This window comes from Platalea leucorodia (genome assembly GCF_965183815.1).
Source record: "Platalea leucorodia genome assembly, chromosome: 8".
In the NCBI taxonomy this organism is placed as follows: Eukaryota; Metazoa; Chordata; class Aves; order Pelecaniformes; family Threskiornithidae; genus Platalea; species Platalea leucorodia.
This window is the reverse complement of record NC_138830.1, coordinates 48,712,479-48,731,724: the sequence shown is the minus strand read 5'-3', so window position 1 is coordinate 48,731,724 and position 19,246 is coordinate 48,712,479.

Sequence of the window (19,246 nt, the reverse complement as noted above, 5' to 3'; positions counted from 1 at the left end):
AAACCAAAAAAACCAACTTTAAGCTATTTTGTTCAAACCACAGGAAGTCATCAAGATGAAGAGAGATGCATGTAATATTCTGGATGCAGAATCTCATTAATTGGCTTATACGTGTCAGAACAGCATGGAAAACAAACAGCACAGAAACCACTGTCTCAACTCCCACACGTGTTCTTATGCTCAATGAAAGAATGAGGAAGTCTGCAGTCATGATGTTACTGTGCACGTTTGAGAAACAAATTGTGACAGACATTACTACCATCTAACGAAACTGAAAAACAGTGAAGTCGGAGGTCATGTTTGCTCTCACTGGTAGCACAGCAAGGTCATTATAGAAGGCATCATCAAAGCATTTGCCTTGCTATTACTTTGACACTGTTTTCCCAGATACCACACCTTACAAGAATGGTTCCATTAATTTTTAGGTACTCGCAGTGCCTAAAATGAAATGCCAACATTAAAAGCTAGAAAACTCTAAGGGGAATGTGTGGGGTGTGAAGAAAACAATATCCATTATGTGTATTAACCATTATTTAAACTTTTACATTGCATATTTCCAGCTTAGAAAGCCTCTCCAACCATGACAGAAGGTGCCTGAAAGAAAGGAAGCCTCTGTTTGTACCTCTGGTTCCTTCCTACTACTCAGTCCCAAAAATAAAGGTAGAACTGTAAGTAGGATTGTAAGTAAATGACAGTAAGGTACTACAAACACACAGAAACACACATTCAGTTGAGTCCCTCCACCAAGGTGAGAATGTTGGAAGGAATGGCATAGCCAAATGTTATCAAAAGCATGTATTGTATTGCATTAGTATTTAGTATTGAGATAATACTGTATTAACAGCCAGGCAAAGGATTTTTGTTAGTTAACACACCAATCCAAATTAAAACCAAAAAGTTTTGTAGTACTTCTTCTGACATAGGTCCATTAAAAGCCTAAAAGTAGAATTAATTCTCCTACAAATCCTCAAGCTCCTTGTGGTTTATAAGCCACAGTCCCTGAAAGTGGAACATGGGTAAAGTCATTATTAAAGAACATTTTTGTAGATACTAAAATATTTTACATCTTAGTACATAAAAATTATGGTATATTCTGAGCACACACTGAGATGACGTCCTATGTTCAACCACATATAAGCTTATTATGTTCACCAGAGCCAGCTCTTACCTTGAGTTACTGAAGGGCCACCTCCACCAGAACTTCATACCTTTTCCAAAATCCGAGATTCTCTCTCTCCCATACAAAGCACCATGCCCTACATCACAACCCACTGGAAACTTGAGATGTAAGCCAGGACAGGAAGCAAGCTGTACCTGCAGAGTACACAAGAGACCATTACCAGCTAAAAACAGAGCTACCACCATTGAATTAGAATGGAGTCAAGGTACTGAAGTTCAAGACAGAGGAAATAAAGTCATTTAGTCTCTACCTAAAAAGAAATGACAAACAAATTCTTAACATATATTTTTGAAATAGGTTACTTTAACCTCTAACTGCCCACATCTGCACACTGCAATGTCACTGTCTTTTATGCACTGTCAAAATATATTTCTTGTATCACAAATATTCCAGCAAAAGATATAAATATGAAGTAGTAAAAAACAAAAGTAATGTTAAACAAGACTTTGTACAAACTATGGAGAGAAGGATTACAGGACCTGCTTCTAGGGATATCACAGAGTCACCAATTTTTTCTATATGAACAAGGTGGTTTAATTTGGATATTCCTACCTCAGGACTTCCGAGAACAGATGGCAAGAGAGAACAGTATTTTGTCTATTAGTCTAGCAAAATAATTGAAGCCTGATGTGCAAAGAGAGTAAGATAATGTGTAAATTCACCAGGTGATAGTTACAGACTAACAATTTGGAAAGCCTAATATACCTAATCAATCAGTGCAGGTATAGAGGAATAAGTAAATCATGAGGGACAATATAAAGAAATTAAATAGTGCCCTCATTCCCCCAACACTGTGGGGAAACTGTCATTGTTAATATAAAAATAGGCATTCATACCAAAAATGAATTAAAAAAGCAAAATAAATTGAGGTAAAGAAATGCTGTGAAGTTTCTAAATATTGAACAAATGCTACAATTCTTAGTTACTAAAACACATAATGCTCTTCCCTCTGAAGCTGCATTTTGTGTTGCATACAAAATTTGTTTGCCAGGAAAAAGTATCATCTTGTATTAAATGCAAACAAAACACTGCTATTAAGGGAGACACCAATATTTTAGAATATATATCAATCTGTATATATTTATTAACTACATATCCAGTTGTGCATAGTTGTAGGAACACATACAAAACCACACAGATTGCCTTCCTCCACAATCCAGAATTACTGGTCCACTGAAAAACACCATCCCTGGGTTGGGTTTACTTGCAAATTAAGAAATTAAGGCTAGTAAGGCCAAAGAAACTTACCTTTAGTGAATTACTAACACCTAGGACTAACTGACCTAGGTTACTTTAATGAATTAAAAGAACTGTGGTTATATACAAGTAGCTAACCTAGGATCATTGTTATGTTACTCCCTTACCATATATTAATGAAAGCAAGAATAAGAGAATGAAGAATGTATATTACTCTCTATTTAAAAAGACACATCTCACTCCTGTTAATGGAACATAAAAAGCACTTAACCTTGTAGCGCACTAACAACGTACTGCATTTGTAACATCTAAACTATGTAATAAAGATGTTTTCAACATCAGTGAAGTCAGGCTACGTTTTTCAATAGTACCTGTAAGGCTAATTTTAAACAATGACTAAGGTGATACTAAAATTTAGGAAAGGTGCAATAAAAAGAATATAGTCAAATAGGTATAGCTTAAAAGTGTCCATGCAGATTAGTGCAGGGAATATAGGGATGCATTTAAAGATCTAGTTAAAGGAGATTATATTTTTCTTCTAAGAATAAAAAAATCTTGTATTCATTATCCATCTGCCTTTCATTGTATGAGAACCAACCAGCCTACAAACATTTTATTGTAAATATATTTATATGAACTAATACAGCATTAAATGTTTAACTTGACTTTTTTTATTGTGCAGTCTATATTTCCCTAAATAATTTGATTTATAATGAACCTCAATCCTCAGTGAGTGTTAAAGAAAAATTAATTTAACAATAGATATTTTACTGCCCTGTACCCTTATTTATGAACATTTGCTGGGAGTGGTTTTTAATCAATAACCAATTGCTAGGTTAAGTTAAAGTAACAAAGTTATGACAAAGGGGGGTGGGGGGGAGACATGGATATGTTATGATAGCTGTCCTAACCAAATAATTCACAACATCCCTATAAAGAAAATAGATCACAAAAAAGTCTGGATAACATACAGATGAATGGTTCTCTGGAATTCCTTTTACTGAGGCAACCTCCATCGTGACCCATTTTAGCACAACAAATCAAAATGGTTACTATTGCTATAAGTTATGCACAGACATAGCCCAGAGCTACTCTTCTTATATTTCTTCTATGACTTCTGCTTTGATGAAAACAAGTATTTTGATTTTTCAGTTTTAAAAAAATGTTACTCCTATAATTTTGTTTCTAAAATAAATCCATTGTTACAGTGCAATTACTTTAAAATTTCTGGTTAGAGACACAAATCTGGCAAAGCACCGAATGTTTATTTCACCTTGTTCACCTGACTAGCTAACAACATTGAGTAAAACATTCAGTCCTACGAGTTCTTTAAATGCAGTGCAAAGATCGTATTCTAGGATCTCATCCATGAGATCACCAGAACATGAACTGAATAGAACTTACTATACCTACCCCAGACAGGACGAAGAATAAAACACAATTTTCTTGTGTTTCCAACATCACTTTGCGTCATGACTGATGCTTTCACCATTTGTCTAGTTCAGTAAGGACAATAGTTACTACTCTATTGCATCAACTGTACTGTGGTGCACCTTTATAGTATGTTGGTACTATGTAGTGTAGTAGAAGTTAAAAATTCCTAAAAATTTTTGTCTTTCTCGGCATACCAAAGCACATAGCTAAGATGTTACAGAGGATCTCTCTCCTTTTGAGGCTTATATTCAAAGCTTCCACTGAGTAGCGAAAATAACACGTTAAAAGCAATCCCTTATTTCATCATGGTTATGGAGTTTTGCACAACCATTCTACACTGGCATTAAAACGGCACTTCCACTGACATCATAACCACTCAGGCACTTGCACTGACATTGTAACGACTCCTCTGGGGCTGTTACCACATTGAAGGAAGTATGAGAGACACTTCATTGACACTGTAACAGCTCCAGTGCCTGGAATGTGATGGTAATGGCTCCTCTGGGGCTGTTACCATGTCAGTAGAAATATATATGAGACACTTGCATTGATGTTATGATACTGGTGTAAGCGCTTTTATAAGTAAAAAACCCCAGAAATCTGGCAATAAAAATGAAATTATCAAGCTAAACAAAAAAAGGTTGAAGTGCTCCAGGAAAACAGAAACTTTCAGGATGACTTGTATGTTTCTTTCGGCTTCACTGAAACATGCTTATACATACAAATACTACCAAAAACCAACAAATAAACACCCACCTCCTCCCGGATAAGACATCAGCAGGCACAGAGGAACAGAGTACCTAAAATGGCTCCTCATCCTTAAAACAATATTGAAGGTACTGGCCCTTTATGAATCGTACTTATAATAAACTTTGTCTTTAAGTTACTTCTGTAGCAAGAAATGTTTTCATTAATATTTCATAACTTCTCAAGAAAAGTAACAAATGGTTAGGAGTCAAAATAATTAATTTTCGTTCTATGGGTTTGTCATGATTTACTTGAACTGTTTGGCAAGTGCTTGTTAAAAAAAAAAAAGTACATTCTGTAGTCCTAATCCTTCAAAAAATAACGTTCATGGGAAAACTGCTAATGTAATGAATTTATTAGCTGAGGTCACAAATTAATTATCAATCTTTATGCAATTTCTTAAACTAAAATAACAAATCCAATTAGCTTTCACCAGCTATACATAACTAACAACAACTGAGAATTATAATTACTATTAGAAACCACGAATGAGTAGCTTTTTGTTTGTATTTTTTTTTTTTTTTGAAAACAACTTCACAACTTTCTCTTTGCACCCACTTCATGGGCTCAATTTTTCTGTTAAAAAAAAATCCCCTTCAACAGATTCTCCAAGGATGGCTTTTGTAGATTGTACAAGATTGCCAGGATCACAGACCTAGTGCTGAGGGTCCATGTTCTATAACCTAGAAGACTCCCAGGAAAAGTTTAGGAAAGTTCACAACAGGCAATAAACACAAGCCAGTGCTGAGCTAAAACAGTAATGGCGATGCTCTAGTAATTAAAAGTAACAGGAAGGTCACAGCACACACACACAGCAAATGAAAAAAATTGTGCACTATCAAAAAGAAATGCCCATTGACAGAATTTCCTTTTGACTTCTCCTATCCTGTAGATCATTTCCAGACAGCCACTCTGCTATTTAAAAATTAAGCTTGTAGATACTAACTTTGAAATTTTGTGACTTAGTTTCTGTGATTGTAAAACGTTATTAGCCATGTACTGATTTCAGAATTTGTTGCAAGTATCTAGATTCAGACAATCATTCATATAACCAAAAAAATGTGATTTTTCTGCATATGCTGGAATGTTTGTTTGTTGAGCAGTTATTTTTACCTAGCAACTAACACTGGTCAGAAGTAACCTATCAAGAAGTTATAATCAACATCTTATGTGGTGATGCATTAATATCTCAGATGCTACTCACAGTTTGCTATTATAAATTTACTTCAATTAGAAGGTGCCTACTTTTGAACTCCATTGCTCTTTCCAATTCGGTTTTTCTTTCGCTTAGAATTCAGTTGGAACTCTAAAACTAAGTTTCTTTTTTCAATGTTATGCAAGGACTTTGGACTGCAAGACTGTCTTGCAAACCGTAACATTAAATAGTTTGGCCTTGGAGACAAGCCATCTGAGAGACACCTATGGAAGGCCACATTGAGCTACAGAGAAATGACTGCTATGCTGTGATTGAACTGCAACAGCTTCAAGCATCTTGAAGAGGCAATACTTGTCACACACACAGCAGTAAGAAAAAATACAGAAAAACAGCCTTAGTAACCAGAAATTAAACATCTTTCAAGGGAAAAAAAATCACTGCAAATATGGAAGACACCTGAAATCTGAAATAAGTTTAAGCAAAATTTTAATCCAGATGTGCGAGTAATGAATGCCTGTGAAAAGAAGGCAAAAAGCTACAGCTTTATGCATTCAGATTTTGTGCATGTAAACAAGGCTGTGAAACTGTCATACACACATCTGAGCAGTACTGTGAAGGAAAACATTGGCTTTATTTAAAGCAGAAACTCCAAACAAACGTGAAAGTATGAATAGGCTTTGTAACTATCCAGAGGCTGAAGACCAGGGCATTCCTCTAAGAGGAAATCCTGGTAGGATGCTATATTTAGAAATGAACGTCCCTGCATGTACCAAGCTGGGGGAGAGCGGGGTAGGGACTGCTGAAAGCCCAGAAATAAACTTATCAAGACAGTTAGATTTTTTCCTGCAACAGAAGCTCAGGAAAGAAAAAAACAAACAAACAAATCCACTAGTATTCCTAGTAAAGGAATTAGCAGCAAAGATTAGATTAGAAGCCTATCAAGTCCTTGCTCTTATCAAGAAGTTTCACTTGTGGTACAGGTGGGGTCAAGATAACTCGGGAAAAAAAAATTGAGAGAAGGAAAATCAATTTGTAGTTTGTGAAAACAGGGACTGTTTGAGATACTGAACATGTTTATTGCTCTGAAACTCATTAAGTACAAGAATCCACATATTGAGTAAATATCATGATAGCTAAAAGGAAAGAAGAATGCAATGTTTCCAACAGGTATAGGAAAACCAACAACATGAGGAAAAAAACCATTTCCCAACAACCACAGAGTCAATGGGGGAAGAGGAGGGCTGCAGCTGACCAATTTTGTACATCCTTAATGCACAGCTATAGATAGGGACCAAAAAAAAAAAAACAAAAAGGACAATCTTCGTATTTTCAGTAACTCTGTGACAATTATTTTACTGCCGCCTCTATTTTTGATGAAAGAGAGGTATTAAGTGTTTATACTGACGACATCTGAACTAAGTGAAAAGCTGCTGAAAAACATACCACCAATTCAGTAAAGCCATTAACAAGTGCTTGGGTTCAGTGAAGAATTTAAACATATGCTTGACTTTAACAGTCCTTAAACTTGACAGAAACCAACATGACTTCAGTAGATAACAAAAGCTAAAAACAAATTCCCTGACAGGAACGGACCAGTAGCTTCATCTGCAACAAATGCCAATTTCAGCACAGAATAGGCTGAATTTTAACACTTGCCCAAAGTGTACAGACACACAGCTAATTTCAGTGTAGAAACAGATAATGAAGTCAGCTTTAAAACATACAATCAACTAAAAAAATACAGCACAAACTATCTCGGAAAAGCGTATCCTTACATGCACCTAAATATCTGCATAAGATCACTTCTAAGCACAGCCTTCCCTGCACGCAGAGCCCTCTGGCCGCGCTCCCGCGGGCGGTCATTCAGGAAACCCACCGGGTGCCACGGGGCGCTTCTCCGAGGGAGGAACAGTCAACCTGCGTGAAACGGGCGGAGAACATGGCCTTACCCGGGCAGGGCAGGCGCTGCCAGTCAGGAGTTCCCAGGGGAATTAACCAAAACCGCCTCCTCCCAAAAACAAACAAACAAACAAACCAAAGAAAACCCAAACCTAGTCACCATACCGTTAGCAATGAGGAAGCAAGGCAAGGCAGCACTTTCCTTCAGACTGCTATTCCCGGTGGCTTCCCAGACTGAAGCCGTCCCTGCTGCCTCTGCAGCCCTTGCAAACACCGCTCCAACGTGCGGTGCCGAGGTGCAGTGAGATGAGGGGCCGCACAGCCCCCCACCGTTCCGTGCCTTCTAGAAGCTTCCAGGTGTAGCTCGCTGAGGTAACTCTGCGGCGGGGCGCGCCCCCGCTACAGGTTAAGGCAATTAGGTAGTTTTCCTCCCTCTTTCCTAAGTTGCTTTGAATGGTCACCAAGAAAGGAAGTAGTTTTACCTCATACCTCCACACAAATCAGGCAGATGCTAACATAGAGCAGCTGTACGTGGTGTGGCTTTAACATCTCCTGCGGTGCTTTGCTGGAGTTGAGGTAGCAGAGAGCTGGTGGTACTTTGCTGAAGGGAGTTCCTGACTTTCCTGAGACAAACTGCTTCAGGTTGCAGCTCTGCTGAGGAAAAGCCATTGCCAGGTGCCTCAAGTAAGTCCACAGTGCAATTTGATAGGGATATGGTGCGCCTTCCGCATACGTGAGGGTTGTGTTGCTGCCTCGCGTGAGGAGGTACTTCTTTTCCTACTGCTTGTTGAAGTTTAAAGTTAGGGCTCTGATTTGCTGTGTAATTTGCGCATTGAAGTGATTGGAAAGCAAGTTCAGTCAAGTCTTTTAGTCTTTTATGTTTATTGAAACTCTGGTTGTAGACATCATAGGCAGAGTTTCTGGAAGAAAAAAAAAAAAAAACAACAAAACTCAAAACCTAAACTTTTAGCTAGAGAAGTTGGATGTTCACATGAAATTCTAAACCTGTTGCGGACTTGCTGTCCTTGAGTAGGAAATGATACACTTTTAAAAGCTCAGAAGCTGTCTTAAAACAAGTAAATTGTTCTCTACTAGATCTATGAAAAAAGGTTGTGTAATTTAATGGTTTGGTTGTCCATTCATTAGCTACTTGAAAATTAATAGTTTGGGAACATGATAAATGTTTTAGGTACTGATATCATTAATGTTGATGGAATATAAGAGGTTATATTTATTTTAATGCTGGATACTTGAATATGCATTGGCTGGTGCTCGTGTAATACAAATTTATTCGATATTGTTTAGTGTCGTAAACTCGTCACTTAAAATTTTTCCATAGTAGAGCAGTGGTGGTGAACTTGACACTCCTCACATAAAGGTATTACAAACTGCCAGCCATGTGTTATGTCTGCTAGTGTATACCTTATATAATATTCACGCTGTCTTTAGATGGGTTTTGAAGGATGTATTTTTATTTTTTATTATTTTCAACATGGGCGTAGCTCAGTGTGTTGCATATGATAACAAGTGCTATCTTAAGAAAAATTACCATATAATAATAACATTGTGTGATGATAGCGAACTTAGCATATTATACTACTAACATTTAATGAATGTGATATATATAAGTCTTTTGGGGATATAGGTAGTATTTTATTTTTACAGAAGGTGAAATAAACAGTCACAATTACACACTGGCAAAAACTTCCAGCTTAACGTGTATCAATTTCATCCAGGCAGCACTACCTGTTTTTCTTGCATGTATGCTAAGATACATAATATTAAACCTTGTAAAATTTTAAATAAAAACTCTTGTTGATATATTTCATTCATCTGTTGACTAATGCTACTATAGTAAATAAAACATTTCAAAATGAAAAAGCTTCATATCAATTTGCTTAAGTAGTTAGAACAAGAATTTGCTGGAAAACCTGTTTATTTCTTCGTAACATCCTCATCTTTGATATTTTGATTTTTATACTGCACTAGTTTCTTTTAGAGTTTGGAGCTTTATTTTAGGCTTAGGTGACAACACTGTGTCCTGTGAATTGGAGGCAGCTCCTTTCTGCTCTTGCTGCAATTCTTTCATGACTGTGCCTATTAATGTATGTATATATTACTTTCAGGCACAAAACAAGCGTGTACACAGTAGGTTAAGCAAGAAAATGATGCAAACATTAGCACGTTTATAACTGTCATTCCTTTATTTACTATGCAGTGATGAAGACATGCAATCTCTACAGCAAAAGTCTGTGATTCTCTGCCAGCTGGCTGCCTGCCTTAACTTAAGGGAATAGTAATAAATGAAGCCCAAGCAAATGGCCACCATCTGGGTAAAGCTCAAGTGAGCTTGTTTGGACAAGGCTCCAGGGTCATGTAAATGAAATGGACTTTAATGTTAAGATGCATCTGTGAACACACAATTCCTCCTTATATAAAATCTGGCTTGATTTAGTGCAGGTGCAGAAAGTTGGCAGTATTTATAAACTACATATAATTTGGAGTTTTTTAAAGATGCACATTGTTTACGTGTATAAACAGCCATCTGATGTCCATCTTTCAAAGCAGCCTTGAAAACAGAAAGACACTATTAAAAATAAGTAAAAAGGAAAAGGGCATGGAGCCACCATATAAGTAATGCCTTCTACCGGGCTTATTCAAACATGTTGATTCTCTATTATTTTTATCAGTACAAAATAATACTGCTGCTTTGCTATAATTAAATACTTATACATTTGTTAAGACTTTAGAATTTTTTGAATGCAAAACAAAAACATTTCATTTACAATATCAGGTGAGAAGCATGTGTATTTTTAGCAGCTACAATGTAATGTATCATTAAAGATCTGGTATTTTGAACTCCTTGCTTTAGTTGAATCCAGATTTAGAGTTTCTACTTCTGATTGCTGAAATTTATTATTGTTGTTATATAATATTTTAACATTTCTCAAGCCATTCATATTTCTACAAGATACAAGAGGCTTTGTATTTTTGGATCTCGTTCAGTAAGACTCACTTAGATTTGAGAAGGTAGTTAATTATTGTTGAAGTTAATATAATGCGTGACTTTTGGCATGTTCAGTTACTTTGTCCATTTTACTTCAGTCTGTGCTTGATGGTAAATGTTCCTTTGAAAGAACTGCTTGGTACGTCTGCGTATTACTTGTAACATTAGGAATCTTACCTGACTCTTTAGCTGTAAGTCATTGGATGATCCTTTTGTTGCTTGACTGACTGCACTTTTTCCGTACAAAGCCATTAGTTCTGGTATAGTTTTTCACTAGTATGAATATTCTTCATTTGTAATATTGTCTGTATGCATATATATGTTGCATATGCAAGTGCTGCATGTTTCAGGAAAAAAAAACAACAAACCTGAATCTGTGTAATGTTGCTGTTGAAAATAGGTAAACCTACACATAGTAAAGACCACTGTAAGTCAATGTTGTCAATTATGCATGATTGAAATATTAGTAGCCTTCTTAAAAATATGAAAGAACTTAAGTTCCTAATTCATAGCTTCATATTAAAACTTCTTTGACAGATTCTGATGGTACAGTGGCAACCATGATCAGCATTGCCATTTCCAGCCCCTACCACACACACACGTGCCAGGTGGATTTCCATTTATGCTTTTTCCTTTTTTGTACAGGACCTTATACCTGCATTGGAACTTATTCTTGTATGTATGTCCAGGAAGAAAAGAGGATACTCTCTTTCTGCCAAGTAAAATATTTTGTAGCACTGTACAATCACTGAGTACTGCCTCAGCTGGATGTGCAATGTATTCACCCTTTACGTTAACAGAACTGAGGCATAAGCGAGGACTCTTGTGGCTCATAAACAAGCAACTCTTCCAGCTGAAATAAAGGGATCATCCTTTTCATTGAGCCAGTGGGAGCTGTGCTAAGCTTCTCAGCTGGAAGTCACTCTTTGCGTCTTGCAAGAGACTGATTTAAAATCATTCCTTTGAAGGCAGCTGGGGTGAAGAATTTGTTTGGGAATTAAGCAGATGCCCTTCAAAACTATGCACTTCCTTTTAAAATTGTGTTACCATAACAACTGTACAGTACTTTTGCTCTCAAACAAAGCACTTTTTTTGAGTATTAGGAAGCTTGCACTCCAGGAGAGAAGCTGATTTACTTTCCCTGAGGAAACACACCATATGACATGCAAAATGTCAGGGAGTGAAGAATGCAAACTGGAGCTATAAAACCACATTAGAAATAAAATAGCTTATACCCTCTCAGAGTTCTTAACTTTTTTTTTCTAATAAATGGGAAGATTAAGTCAAACTGTACCATTAACACTATCGAGGCAGTCATCAATAGGACAGATTATTATGGCAATGGCTCTGATAGATTATAAATTATGAAAGGGTTGAATGCCAGACCCTGGTACCCTCAGGCATATGTAAATAGTCATCGCTGAGAAACCTATAGATGCCACATTTACGTCCTCTACTAAGATAATGTTGTATGGTGCTGATTGGCAAATACAATATAATAATGATCAGTGTAGCTTGTTCTGAGCTAGTAAATTCTATATGCAATAATTTAAGGATCAGATTCTTATTGCTCACTGACAACTGAATAGTTGCAATTTTATAGCCTCCTCTGCGTTATTATTATTATCCCATTTCTGCGTGTTACAGTATTTTTTTTTTTTTCCCCTTTGTTGTAGTACAGCAGATCCGCTGGTATATGTGTGATCAGTTACTGGTTTAATCTAATAAAGAGCTTTCCAGTAGTAATAATGGCAATACTATAATGCCCCCATACTATTGTGCAGTGAACACACTTTGTCATCATAATATAATTCCAAGTTGTCATAAGCATACTTTGTCAGTTTTAATGTCGGAGAGGTTAGAAATTTCAGTCTGAGAAGTTTTTGTATTAGAATAGAAAAAAGAAGCTGTTGCTGGATACTATCTTTAAAAAAACTGTCAACAATCAAATAACTTCTTTGTTTTATTTATCCTTTAATGTGTTCTAGCTCAGTGAAATTGAGTCCTTGAACTAAGGCTATGAAATGATACTATTAAAGAAGCCAAAAAAAACCTAGTCTAAGTAATTTATTTTTTTTACTCACCCGGCTGGTGAAGTGAACTGAGTTCAGTGCTACCAAATCAGGCATTGCTATCATATGAATAATTACTACTTAAAAGAATCAATTTTGGATCAAATAGGAGGCAGCAGACCTTCCACTTATCCAAGGAAGCCCTAAATTTTCATTTAAAAACATCGTATAAGAATTTCATATATTATTAAAAAAAAAGTTGCTTAAATTCATGTTATACTGAATTATTCTAGGAAACCCACGCTTAATCTTGATATGTGGAGCTTAATGCAGTTTTAGGTGCCTGGAAGTTAAATCATGGCTATGTCCAAATTTTATGGAGTGCAAAACTCTGCAATGTCTGTAATTATGGGTTCCTTTACATATGTGTAGAGTACCAATCTCAACTGGGATCCAGAGTAATAAACATCCTGATGTTTATTGTGTAGTCTTAGCAGTTGGAATACTTACTTAGAAAGAGGGAGGGAGACCAGGATTTAGTTACCTGCTCAGTGTCTTCCCTCTTTTAGATCTTGGGTTTCACAGTATGAAGTTCTGATTTTGAAGCACAAATCTAGCTAGATATGAGCACAGGCATAACTCCAAGTACAGCAATTTGAATATTAAAGTACATAGCAGCTTTAAGCACTTCTTTCATGACACTAATGTCTTCTTTCATGTCACTAATCATGACAGTAAACCAAGCTTTTCAATTAACACTTGGGAGCCTAAATTCTGCATAAGTCAGGCTTAAGAGCGTCACTGGATCATGCTTGTTAGCCTGGATAAAAACTTTGTAGCAGTCATTTTTAAAAGTTTCATCTGTTGAGAGTCAGTGTAACTTGGTTTAATCTGGAGTAGAGATTTACCAGGTTTTAAAATACTGGAAATATTTGTGTTTTGTATATTGTATAAAAAGATGAAGGAAAACAGTTAGCATATTGTCCTGCGGGCAGAGATGTACCTGAAATGCAGATACTATTGCTTTTTAAAAGTCTATTATTGCTTACTTGTTGAAATGACTTGGTACCTCAGATTTTTTTTCATTAACAGTAATAGGGTTAACATTTAGTCAACTATTTTCATTATTAGGGGTATTTCAGGTGTTAATGGAAAATTAAAAATATCATAAAATGCCCACTAATAGTGAATAAGTCAAAAGAATTTTCCAGTTCTGTTGTTTATAATTATTTGCCAATTTACTTTAAGATATCTATTCTTATCAACGGTTCAAAGCAGATCAAAATATAATGAACCTTAACAAGGACATGATACCATTGGCTGTGGGAAATTGTAATCACTGTCAGTCCAATTGAGAATTAAAAAGAGAAATCTGTAACTCTGCACTGGAGTTACCTTTTCTGGCACCTGCTGATTCATTTCTATTTCAATGAAACATTGGAAATGGGTACATTTTTCTGCTAGAAAATACAGTTTTCAGTGAATCAATGTTTTAGTGAATTTTTGTAAGGAAATTCCTCAGCATCTTTGCTATAGAGTCCCTGATAGCAGGCACTACAGGCCCCCATTACCAGTAGGTGAGATCCATGCTGTTAGGAACATGATACCTTATTTCAAGTGCAGCACTGAAGGACAATTTACTTATGTTCCTAGTTATGCACTAATTCTTTCTATTATGACCAGCATGGAGTAGGAGTCTTGTGCCCGGCACTACTAAGCAAAGAGTAATATGTGGTTCCTGGAGCAATGAAAACAATGTAGAAGCTACAAACAATGTGCTTTATCTAAGATGCATGTTATTTTACTTTCACTGGATGAACTTCACTGCTAAATGGAGAGACATGTGAAGGCATAAGAGACATTAAAGGAAAAGCATTTTTAGAGCATAGTCAGAGGACAGATTGCTAGGCAAAAAGAAATGGAAGAAGCAGAGAAACTGAAGAAAATGGCAAGTTAGCTTAGAGCAGGGAAAGTCAGGTTAAAACTTTGCATTTGGGAGAAGGAGGGGAAGATGGGAAATAAAAGGATGTCCAAATTTGCTTCCTGTTGTGGTTCATACTGCCTGTAATCAGTAATTTCTACCTGCTCTTTTTCTCACAGTCACATGCCCAGAAAAGGGGATATATTGCCTAAATTCTGCTACTTTAAGAACACAGTCTCCTGTCATAATTTGCTGTTACAAGTCATGGTGATGAGAGAATTGAACCTTATCTGTTGTCCTTACTCAGTGTAACATAGCTGATTTGCTACCTGACAGTTGCTCTGAACACCTGTACCCTTTATCATTGTATCTTAATGCATTGTTTAGTTTGCAAATTTTTCCAAAACAGATAAAATTAGCAATTCTACAGTCAATGGGCAACGAGCAGATAGGATTTAGGAAAAAAACCCATGCAGAAACATTAAAAAAAGCATGGTTATTTACTTGTTTGAACTTCATCACATAGAAAGTGTTGGTGGCCCAACATCTGCAGAAAATAACTGCTTTCAAAAAAGATTAACCAGACCATTCTAAAACTTTGTTAGAAATATTTGACATTGGTATATGCCTTCCACGTGTTTACATCCTTTCGTATATTTGGCATTTTATTTCTTCATTTTTATGCGTATGTGAATGTGTATACAGAAAAAGGAGCCTTTTTTGCTTAATGCAAGCAATTTCATTTATGTTTAATAGACTATGTTAAATACATATTCTAATTGTTAGAGGGTACTTAAATCTACAAGACATGAACTTAATTACTGTTTAATTAACTCTAAACCAGATTAATCAACAAGTGTATGATTAGGTAATTATTACCTCTTTACAAGTCCTGTTGCCAGTAATAGAATTCAGAATGAAGAACGCAAGAGTTAAGAGTTGATGTGCCATTTGGGAAATGTGCGGAACCATATAACTGACATTTCAAAACGTACCAACTACCACTGCAACAAGATGCTTATGTAATGTACAATTCAGTGCCATGTTAAGGTATTATGTACTTTATTTTAGCAACTTGCATAGTCACAAAGTCCTCTCATGCTGAATAAAAGCAATTGAGTTGCAAATTACTGGGACTGCTTATGGAATAAGAAAACATTTATTAAAACACTGTTTCTCCTGCTCACCTACTTACATTTCTATTCTAATGACTTAAGTTACTTTCTGCACTGTTTACTTCAAAGAATAATTGCCCAATGATATTCATAAAGCTAGATGCTGGAACATCTGAACATATGTAGTTTGAGTACCATGCAACTACTCATATATCTGTATTATTTTTTCTTCATTAAAATTATTTTTTCTCAAGTACTTAAGTTTGAGTCTGGTGTATATATATCTCGGTCTATTGAGGAAGTCCTTATGGAATGGTGTCTTTGTACTGCTTTTATAGATAAAAGTAATGGTTTTTTAAGTTAAATTAGAACTCATTGGAAAACAGTGATTCTCAAGAAAATGTGGCTTAAAAAATTGAGAGTAACAAAACTAAGAACTTCCTCAGTGAGATTTTTTGCTGTAATTTTCAATTTCTGTTTCTTGATGAAAAGCAGGTATTATGCAAAAGCAAATACATTTTGTGAAGGACTAGCCTATCAAAAGAAATACTTGCAGTCAGCCATAGTTTAAGTTTAGAATGTTCCAAATTGTCAAGATTGTTGCTGCCTGCCCAAAGTAATTTCAAAACTATTTTAAAATACACTTATGAATTTTTAGAATTAACAGGGGGTTGTATTTAGAGTTGTACAGATATATTTTGTCTGGAGCTGCTTTTCCAAATTTTAAATAAAAGAGTGATTAACTACTGTAAGAGATTGCCCAGACAAGTTGTGGAATCTCCATTCTTGGAGATTTTCAAAACTTGATTGTACAAGTCTCTGAGCAACCTGATCTGGCTTTAAAGTTAACCCTGCTTTCAGGAGGAAGTTGGATTAGATGATCTCAAGAGATCTTCTTCAATCTGCATTTTTCAGTGATTCTGTCATTACTAAATAACAGTGCTAAAACATGAAGAATATAATTTAGGTTTTCATGCTTTAAAAATGTGTAGGGTTAAAACTCTATCTCCAGAGTGACCTCACAGTTATCAGTAAGATCGCTCACACTGAAACTGACAGTATGAGTGTCATGTTGAATGCATCCTTCAGAGTAGGCTGGCTAATGGGGTATGGGTAAGAATGCCTAAACACTTCCCTCTTAACCAGGCTTGCTTTTTCTTTAAAAGCATAGACTATGCATTTGTTTCATGATGATAAAACTTAATAAAGACATTACCTGTACTATCAATGCACTAAAAATAGGTATATAACTTAGCAATAAAAAAGGAAAAAAAAATATTTCAAAGCCCATATCAAATAGCTGCTTCATATCCAGATTTAAATTAATTCAAGAAACCTTGAAAAATACTGTGATGTTTGAATGTGGCTAAGTCATTTGAATAGATATATGCTACCATATTTTCAATGTTTAGTATTCCTCATTTAAAACTTTATTTATTATTTTTATGTGGTGTAATTATTGCACCCGAGATGATGAATATATTGAAAAATGTTTCATTTTAGTTCTTATGAGCAAGACCCTTAAGATCATCGAGTCCAACCGTTAACCTAACACTGCCAAGTCCATCTATACCATGTCCTCGAGCACCATATCTATCCGTTCTTTAAATACCTCCAAGGATGGAGACTCAACCACTTCCTTGAGCAGCCTGTTCCAATGCTTGAGCACCCTCTAAGTGAAGAAGTTTTTCCTAATATCTAACCTAACCCCCCCCGGCACAGCTTGAGGCTGTTTCCTCTCATCCTATCACTTGTTACTAGGGAGAAGAGACTGACCCCCACCTCGCTACAACCTCCTTTCAGGTAGTTGTAGAGGGCAATAAGGTCTCCCCTCACCCTCCTCTTCTCCAGACTAAACAACCCCAGCTCCTCACCAGACTTGTGCTCCAGACCCTTCACCAGCTTCATTGTCCTTCTCTGGACACGCTTCAGCACCTCGATGTCCTTCTTGGAGTGAGGGGCCCAAAACTGAACACAGTACTTGAGGTGTGGCCCCACCAGTGCCCAGTACAGGGGCACTATCACCTCCCTGGTCCTGCTGGCCACACTATTCCTGATACAAGCCAGGATGCCATTGGCCTTCTTAGCCACCTGGGCACACTGCTGGCTCATGTTTAGCCAGCTGTCGACCAACACCCCCAGGTCCTTTTCCACTGGGCAGCTCTCCAGCCACTCCTCCCTAAGTCTGTAGTGTTGCATGGGCTTGTTGTGACCCAAGTGCAGGACCCAGCACTTAGCTTCGTTGAACCTCATACAGTTGGCCTCGGCCCATCGATCCAGCCTGCCCAGGTCCCTCTGCAGTGCCTTCCTACCCTCCAGCAGATCAACACTCCCACCCAACTTGGTGTCATCCGCAAACTTACTGAGGGTGCGCTCAATCCCCTCATCCAGATCACCAGTGAAGATGTTGAACAGGACTGGCCCCAGTACTGAGCCCTGGGGAACACCACTCGTGACCGGCCACCAACTCGATTTGACTCCATTCACCACCACTCTCTGGGCTCGGCCGTCCAGCCAGTTTTTAACCCAGCGCAGAGCGCTGCCATGAGCAGCCAGCTTCTCCAGGAGAATGCTGTGGGAGACTGTGTCAAAGGCCTTACTAAAGTCCAAGTAGACAACATCCACAGCCTTCCCCTCATCCACTAAGCAGGTCACCTTGTCATAGGAGGAGACCAGGATATTGAAGCAGGATCTCCCTTTCATAAACCCATGCTGGCTGGGCCTGATCCCCTGGTTGTCCCGCACTTGCTGCATAATGGCACTCAAGGTGACCTGCTCCATGACCTTCCCCGGCACCGAGGTCAGGCTGACAGGCCTGTAGTTCCCCGGATCCTCCTTCTGACCCTTCTTGTAGAGGGGCGTCACGTTTGCTAGTTTCCAGTCATCTGGCACCTCCCCGGTTGACCAGGACTGCTGATAAGTGATGGAGAGTGGCTTGGCAAGCTCCTCTGCCAGCTCCCTCAGTATCCTCGGGTGGATCCCGTCTGGCCCCATGGACTTGTGCGCATCCAGGTGGAGGAGCAGGTTGGTGACTGCCACCGCTTTGACAACTGGGGCTTCACTCTGCATCCTGTCTCCATCTCCCAGCTCAGGGGCCTGAAAAACCCGAGCATGACTAGCTTGACTATTAAAGACTGAGGCAAAGAAGTCATGTATACTTCCACCTATTAAACTATGTTCTAAGTAACAGAATGTTTTCCAATCTGCCACATAGAATGTGAATTATAATGTGTAATGTATTTTGCATAGTAGAAAGAAACAAGATGGGAAGGTCATTTGAGGTCTTGGAAGATTACAGGGTATCAGAAGAGGGACTGTGTAGGGAAAGAAAAAAAATCTTACAAACAAAGTCTTCTTTAGGAGAGTAAATCAAATACCTGCCTATACAATTTGTTACAACAGCAAGACTTGATCTTCACTTCTAGATCTGAGAGTCTGCTAGCTCCTTAGTTGAATGGACAGTGAGCATGACAATAAGCATTGACATGAGTAGAGTCCAGGTTTGTGAACCTTAGCATGTGATAGTAGAGGCTGGTGATTAGTTTTTTTTACATCACCAATGGTACGTGTGTCAGCTC